Source organism: Rhagoletis zephyria, unplaced genomic scaffold, assembly GCF_001687245.7.
Source record: "Rhagoletis zephyria isolate East Lansing unplaced genomic scaffold, Rhagoletis_zephyria_1.1 Rzeph_scaffold_04501, whole genome shotgun sequence".
Taxonomy (NCBI): Eukaryota; Metazoa; Arthropoda; class Insecta; order Diptera; family Tephritidae; genus Rhagoletis; species Rhagoletis zephyria.
Window position 1 is genome coordinate 1 of NW_016161584.1, and position 8,823 is coordinate 8,823.

Genomic DNA, 8,823 nt, shown 5'->3' on the forward strand with positions numbered 1-8,823 from the left:
AACTACTTAAATATAATTAATCGATTATCGATTCACAACAACAAAGTCATCAGCAGATTTTTGCGAAAAGTTACCTTGCCATACTTATTTACTACTTAACAAGAATTTTAACAAAATGTTGCTGATTTTGGTTAAATAAATCATTTATTTCAAAGAAATTTTTATTTATTAATTTTGTAAATTTCTGGAAACCGATTGAAACCTGTGATTGAAATGGTTTCGGTATCGTTCCTTTTCAGGTCAAGATAACGGTTACGGTTTCGGTTTCGGTTTTGAAAAACGAAACGGTTTTAAACGGTTACAGTTACGGTTTGGGTTTCGGTTTCATTCCTTGATTTTAAGTCCCTATCATAGAAACACCGAAAATAACTTTTTTTTTACTAAAAAGTGTTAACTTGAAACTACTGTGCATCGAAATCCTCTTAGGAGTTAGCCATGGCTTATGGATATTTTTTAATATTCTTTCGTATTAACCATATCATTGTAATTTAATGTCGTTTTAACAAATAATCCTGAATCCTTGCTTCGCGAATATATCTATTGATTTTTTTGAGTGTTTCATTTGGACAGCCGCACGGTGTAATGAGTGTTGCTAAGTATAAACGCCTTCAGGTCACGAAGCTGTGCTACCCTGAGTGCATTATCGCATCTCCACCTGTTTCATTTACATGTGTGTATATATAGGCAAGTATATAATAAAGCCGGTACATTTCACTTCTGGTTGTTTGCAGCAAATCAAGCAAATCGAATTTTGGATGCGTTCCAACACTGACTCGCCAACCACCAGCCACTTTATATACAAATCGAAGAGCAAATGAAATCTCTTCACTGAGAAACAATTTGTTTCGCGGTTGAACTAAAATTAGCGCATTCAGTGTATTAAACAAATAGTTAAACAAAACAAACTAAATTATTTCGCTCTTAGAATATAGTATTTGACGACTGAAAAAAACTGGCTTATTGTGTTCGTTGAACAAAAAATATTAACAAAACATTTATTTCTCATTGAGAAATGATCTGCCAAAAATTTAGACGGAATACATCACCGGCCGCTGGGGTAGACAAAAAAATATATATATATATTTCAAGCAAGCAGAGAGGAATTTATGCCGCGTTACCATTTTCATCTCTTTAACTGGGCCAATGCTCTCCGAACGTATGCAAATTCAAGTGTGCCATCCTTAGATATGTAGTAGGGGAATTTGTATTTAAATTGCGTATACATATATGTGTAGTATGTACATATATGTACTTATTTCTATACATACATACCTACAAAGTTTCTGAAATTTTTTCATCTAAATATTGTTGAATATCTACCGCATTCAGTTGTTCCGTTTTAGTCAATCGGTGACCAAAAATATACCCGCCGCATTTCGTGCCAACCGCTGCAAAAATTAATCGAGATAACTTTAAAATTTTATAACAAAAACTGTTGCACTTCGGCATTATTAATTTTGCCTTATTTTCACTAAAAATATCTACAAAGTACGCCACGCGTGTTAAATTGGAAACAACGGTAAATTATAAATTTCGAAAACGGAGGGAATTCTACAGCATTTCAACTTCTTCAAAATGAGTTCTTCGGGTTTGAGTAGTCGTAGCTCTTCACAACTACTCACAACGTCACCGACACAAATCGCCGGACCACCAGTGCCGCCTGGGCGAAAGAAACGGCCCAAATCGTTTATGCTAGTAAGGTTCATAACTGTTTTACTTAGTTGCGGACAAACTCAATTTTGAATAAAGTTTAAGTTTTAATTTTTTATAAATACATAATACATTGAAATAAATGCATACGTATGTGTGTATGTATGTATAGATATATAAAAAAAAAAAAAAAAACTGGTAGCGAGTCGTCACTAGATCAGTAGAAAATAGTCCATCTTTGGGCCCCTCATAAATCGCTTGTCACAAACGAAGGCGAAAATATGATGAGTGGGGGGTCACCCGCAAGAAGAATGAGTTTTTTATTAAATTGTCAAGTCCAAGCGGAATATCATCTTGGCTTGGGAGGAAATGAAAACTCTTTACCCAAAACTTTACGGTTTCAAAATAATACTGCCATTAAGTTGGTACTTCGGTGCTTGCTAAATGCCTTTTTTCAAAAGCTGGCGCTACAGCCACCGAGAAACGCAACGCTTCAAAAAAAAATGCAAAATTTGGTTTTTTCCAAACTGCGTTAAATAATAAATAATTTCGCCGCTAAAACTCTCGTTTTATTTTATTTAGGCCTAATTAACAAGAGAATTAGAAATTTTTTATGGAAAAGTGTTTTTGTGAATATTCACTTAAAAAAGGTCTTAATAATTGCAAATATATTTTTTTGGCTTGTGATTGTGTGTGTTTGGGTATGATTAATTAATTAGTAATTAAATTTTTTTGTCACCTCTAATCTTCACACATACTAAATAATTTTATGCTTTTTAAATAACGTTCGGGAGAGTTGCCGGAATATTCGGTGAATACGGTATAGAAAATACACCGCATAGGTACTCCAATTCAAATACAAACCAATTTCAGTTATATTCGCCTGCATTCTTCTCGGTAATCTTCCATAGACTAAACGCTTCTCCGTGGAAGATTTCCATATAAACTGGAATGGTAAATATTATCCGACATTTCGGTTTAATTCGTTTTTTCGTTTGGTAAGCAAAGTACAACATATAGAAGATTTCAGTAAAATCGGAGTATATTTACTACATTTTATCGCAGTTTATTTGGCAATCTCACGTGCGGCGTTTGAAGTAATCAAAGCTTTTCGCACAATACAGTTTAATCATTATTCTCTCAAATTATTCAAACAAAGCCAAGTTATAAATATTCGGATATTATTTAATATAACCGGAAGTGAAAATGTCACTTCTAATATCGAAAAGTTAATACAAAATTTTCGTGGATCGAAGTACAACGCATGCATGTGTATGTGCATTAAGGTGGTTCAAAATAAGTAAAGTCGAAATTTAAATGCGCTCACCCATAGGATTGTTCTATATCGAAAAAATGTACCCCTATTTTTTATTTTGAATTCAAAAATGTCTAGAGGTCGCGCAAAGGCTCAGATTTTCCTGTATTTTATGGGAAAAAAACACTTTTCGTAGAAATGGTATGGAAATCTTGAAATCAATATTTTTCGATCAAAAAACTCTGGTTCTCTTCAGGAGACTTCCAATAACAATATCATTTTTTAAAACTAAAGATTTTTTGTTTATCACCCCATTCATTTTCTGGCATTTTCTGGGGGTTTTGGCGGACCTATAAAATATAGTTACTTAAACAAAAAAAATGGTTAAATAAATAATTGGGTATTATTATTGGGAATCTCATTGAAGAGAAACAGATTTCTTCGATCGAAAAATATTGATTTCGATTCAATGTATAAAAAGTGGATTTTTCCGCTACCTCTAAATAATTTTTGGTTTCAAATAATATGTATATTGTTTCGGTATAGAACAGTCCTAGGGGGGTGAGAGCATAAAAATTCCGACTTTATTTTTCAGATGCATTTTTGGACACCCTAGTGTACATGTGTATGTATTCCTTTTACGTAGCCGCTTACTTAAAAATAGTCTTTGATACGTATTTGCGTCCAACGTTTTGGCTAATGAAATCCTCCATGCAATATTTACTTACATACTATGTATGGTGTGTGTGTGCTTGTTATTTTGATTTTGTTTTTATCTGCTGTAATAAAAGAAAAATCAAGGCCAAACACTTCTAAATTTAGATTAAAATATGTTCATAGATTTGTTGGCGTCACATTTTAGTTTCTAAGTACTAAATTTCAACAGTGACGAAAAAATGATACATTAATTTCTAAAATTTGATATAGTAGTCGTTCTAAAAAGTCTTTTTCCCACTAAAATAACAATTTTTATGAAACGTGTTTGATCGGAATTGAACTAAAAGCTCTATTATATTGCAGTAGCTTAAACCTTAATCCAGGTGTGGGCGTCAGTCAAAGTCGTTGCTGAAGATTAGGGCCTGCACTAACATGGAATTTTTTTATGTCTGGTTTTGTTGGAATTTTCCTATACGTTGAAAACCCTAAAATGGGATAAAAAAAATAATGAAAGTTTCATGTTAGGGCAGACCCGATTGAAAGTTTACTTGACATAAACATTTATATAAACACAGACAACCTGGTTGTCTATGAAACTTCCAGATCGATATACGTAAATAGCTGTGATTAGCCGATGTGTACCCATATTAGATATAGGTTGGTTTACTCTGAGTACCAGGTAACTCGGGAGTACCTTGTAATGAGACATCAACCATTTGGTTAGAAAGGGCCTCGGACCAGGTATTTCTCGGTCTCCAACCAATTATTGGCGTGCGGCTATCGAAGCCACCTTCAAAAATGTGCTGAATGTTTTACTCGGCAATGACTGGGCGGCCGATTTTCTCTCCTTTCCTTGAAGAGGAGGTCTTAAGGAATGCCTCTCTTTTGTAAACATATATCATATAAACCCCAGTTAATTTCATAATACTCTGGAATCGAAAATGCTTTTTTTGGTCAAACACTCCTATCTATTTATGAGAATATGTGCATTAGATTTAGTCTTTAGAGACCGCCGTGTTAGACAGATCGATTTTGAGTTGAGTACAATATCACTTAAATCGAAAGTCACTTTAAGTTTTAAAATTAAACCATATTCTCCAACGAAAATAGAGTGTCTTGATTCAAAAAATTTTGATGACTGGAGTAATTATACAAAATGCTCTAATTAAGCGCGGCATGATTAATATTAGTTAATGTTACTTTCTATTATGTTTTTATAAACAATAGAAATACACTGTAAATAACCGTAAACGTATTATATTTATTAAAAAAATATTTGATTAAAATCCTCAATGTAATTTCGTAAGACACAAATAAAAAGCAAATTTTTCAATTTATGTTTTCAACTGATGAAACTAAGAAAATATTATGTATTTATGCATTATTATAACTTTGCGAATGTATTATAACAAGATAATGTCTTAAGTGGGTTTTGTGTAACATTATTATTTAAATGCCAATTCTAAACACATATTAATATACAACTGTAAATATGTATGTAAATCAAATGCTTTAGAAATTTTTTTTCGCACACGTCTTGCTAAAAATTTAAGCTTTGCTAGCTATTTTTTGCAGTGTAAGTTGTGTTTTTCATTGTTTTCTCTCTCTCTGTGAGCATGTACACACAATTTACCTATTTTATTTATCATGCTTTAGTAACGCTACATCGCTAAACTCTCCCTAACTTCATTGCTAACTGCCTCTCTTAAACCCTTCATTTTCATTGCATAGATGTCCCTCTCTACCAACCGTCCACTCTATGAAGAAGAATGGTTTCATGGCGTATTGCCACGCGAAGAAGTCGTACGTCTGCTCAATAACGATGGTGATTTTTTGGTGCGGAAACCATACGCAACGAAGAGAGTCAAATTGTGCTGAGCGTTTGCTGGAATGGTCATAACATTTCATTGTGCAAACCTCCACAGATGGTCACTTCCGCTTTGAAGGTCCGCCATTCCCCAGCATTCAAGAGCTCATCATGCATCAGTATCAATCCGAATTGCCGGTGACGGTAAAATCGGGTGCCATTTTAAAACGTGCCATCTGCCGCGAACGTTGGGAGTTGAGCAATGATGATGTTGTGCTTACTAGAGAAAATTGGCAGAGTGAGTAGAAAGGCTATACGTGCAATTGCTGATTTCATTCGATTTAAATTGCAGGGCAATTTTGGCGATGTTTATAAGGCAAAGTTGAAATCAACCAAACAGGATGTCGCCGTAAAAACCTGCCGCATGACATTACCCGACGAGCAGAAACGCAAAGTTCCTGCAGGAGGGACGAATTCTAAAGCAATATGATCATCCAAACATTGTTAAATTGATTGGAATTTGTGTGCAAAAGCAGCCATTATGATCGTTATGGAACTCGTACCGGGTAAGTAAAGAATTAGAGCAGGCGCATTCGTTTGCAATTATGTACACCAAATCCATTTGATACATAATAGCAGAATATAAGTTTTTATTTTCAATTCTGTATAGCTATGTAGCCCGTTTTAGGGATGCAAGCTAAAAAAATACAACGATGTTTTTTTCCATTTGATGCATCGAAATATCGTATAAAAGCGTCGATATTTCGATGCATCGAAAGATAATATAAAATTTTTTTTTCAATTAAAAATAATATACAACAAGAAAATGAGAGTTTTGATTTGAGATAAAAATTAAAAAAAAAAAAAAAAAATTATAAAAATTCTTGCCGTTTGAGCAAAAGCACACATAACGTTGCAGTACTGATGATTCAGTACTTCTGGATGAGGACCCAAGCCGAAATCAGGCAGAGGTTGTTTAACAAACGACCAAGATCAAAGCCCGAATTGAAAAAAGCGAAAATTACAAACTCAAATTTTGCTTTGCTAATAAGCATACATCACTACTATTACTTGACTATGTTTATAAGACTATGTGAAACAATTTTGGAATTCTGCTATTTAAAATCTGCGCAAATTTCCGAAGGGTTTTAGAGTTTCAATATCATATCAATTAATATACATTTTGTAAAGAGGTGGTTTGGCTAATAAACGTTTCTGCTAATAAATTAGCAATTTATTAGTGCAATTAACTAATATATTTTGCAAAATATTAATATAATGTATATTCTAACAGTGTTTAAATGGCGAAATTTCCACACATTTAGAATAGTTACTAGAGCGAAGAGTTTGCAACTATACAAAATAATTTTAATAAGTACAGTGTACCACATTGCACACAAAAGTCGATGCATCGAAAAAAATACATCGATATATCTCTATATATATCGGAAGATCCAAAACATCGGTTTTATTCAATGCATCGAATAGCAAACATCGATGTTTCCGATGCATCGATATTTTTTCTGCATCCCTAGCCCATTTATCTAGAATTCCCGTTTCGGGATTTCTCCTGGAATTTCCTGGCAAATCTGATTTCTTTCAAAACAAATTCACAGCTCACATTTTACGGATCTAACTATCTTCTGTTCTGTTTTATCATTATTAGCACTCTGTACATTCCAGAGCCGCTCTTAAACAAGTTCTCATAGGGAGCCGAGAGCAAGGCCAACTTTCGTAAGTTTACTTATCCAAACGTAGTAATTCAGATTGATATTAACTCAAATTATTTTTAGGCGGTTCATTGCTGAATTATTTGCGTAAGAATTCAAACGCTTTGACGGCACGTCAACAAATGGGAATGTGCCGGATGCTGCGGCGGGTAAGTTGAAAATGCATATAGTATACTTGGATATATATTTTGGAACAAAGATTTACTATAACTAAAATTGATTGTCTTTTTCTGATTTATCAATTTAAAGGCATGCGTTACCTGGAATCCAAAAACTGCATACATCGAGATCTTGCTGCGCGCAATTGTCTGGTCGATTTTGAAAATCAAGTAAAGATTTCCGATTTTGGAATGTCGCGTGAAGAGGAAGAGTATATAGGTAAGTTAAAAGAAAAATCTATAAAATTATCATAAGGCTAAAAATCTTTAAACCTCTATTACGAACGTTTGATTTGATAAAAACGTAAAAAAAATTAAAAAATAAATGTTACGTATTTTACAGTTTCCGATGGCATGAAACAGATACCGGTTAAATGGACTGCGCCGGAGGCCTTGAACTTTGGCAAATATACTTCATTGTGTGATGTTTGGTCTTATGGTATTTTAATGTGGGAAATTTTCTCTAAAGGCGATACACCCTACTCAGGCATGAGTAATTCGCGAGCACGGGAACGAATCGATGCTGGTGAGTACAACAACGTAATGCTATCGTTTTAAAGTACTCGCAGTTAAACGAAATAAATATGTATGTGCATATTTAAATCGTAACCCATGAATAATGATAGATAATTGTATGTTTTTACCTACATATTTCGGTAGCACTCTGTGGACTAAAAATACGTTATCCGGCAAAATTTTACAAGAGAGCCCTTCATAGGCAATTTTTCACGTAGAACTTAAACCCATGATAAAAACATAGTAAGGTAAAACCGTTCTCTCAATTCGTCGGCCATGATTTTTTTTTTTTGAAGTTTGCCAACATTTTAAAATCATATAAAATTGAGAGTAAGAAAAGGAATTCTTCAAAGTTGTTTTTGTTTGAGACAGAAAATGAGAATGTGTGTGTGAGTTTGTGTGTAAAATTTTAAAATTAAATTGCTTTCAAACGTCAAGAATTTGAAAAATTCCTCTCAGCGGTTCCACCTTCCAATTTTTTTATCATGCTTAAACCTGCATTTTTTTATAGATAGCTTTATTACTATAATTAAATAATAAAGAAGCAGAGGGTTTTTTTTTAGTAAAATTACCAGAAAGCTTAAATTAAACGCTGTACTATTAGATCACAAAAATTAGGCTCTAAATTGAAAATATCACTTTAGGCATTATGCACCAGGCTTCTTGGGGAATTTCTATGCTAAATAGATAGGAAACAATAAATTTTTTGTGTTTTTTTGAAAAACAAAGACATTTAGCATCTCCCTTTTCCTCCGACTCTTCGAGAAACCCTTAAACATTTGCCTGAGACATTTGATTTAAATTACACTGTATAGACGCCTAAATGATACAAAAGAACGTCCAGACATGTAAACTTAATTTTGGGTCGTAGATTACGGATCTGAATACCGTTTTTCTAGATCACATAATTTCCCTAAGATATTTTCATTTTAAGCAGGGTTCGTATTTGCACACACATGCGCAGCACATCCTAACATTTTACGCTCACACACGTGTGCTGTGCATATAAAAAATTAAAAACTTGCTCACATCACATGTGTGTGCTGTTTG

At 33.5% G+C, this 8,823-nt stretch overlaps 1 pseudogene; it reads left to right on the forward strand.

Moving 5' to 3' along the window:
- Window positions 1-5,248: 5,248 nt before the first annotated feature.
- Window positions 5,249-7,818, forward strand: LOC108370824 (tyrosine-protein kinase Fer-like; annotated as a pseudogene).
- The last annotated feature ends 1,005 nt before the right edge of the window (window positions 7,819-8,823 follow it).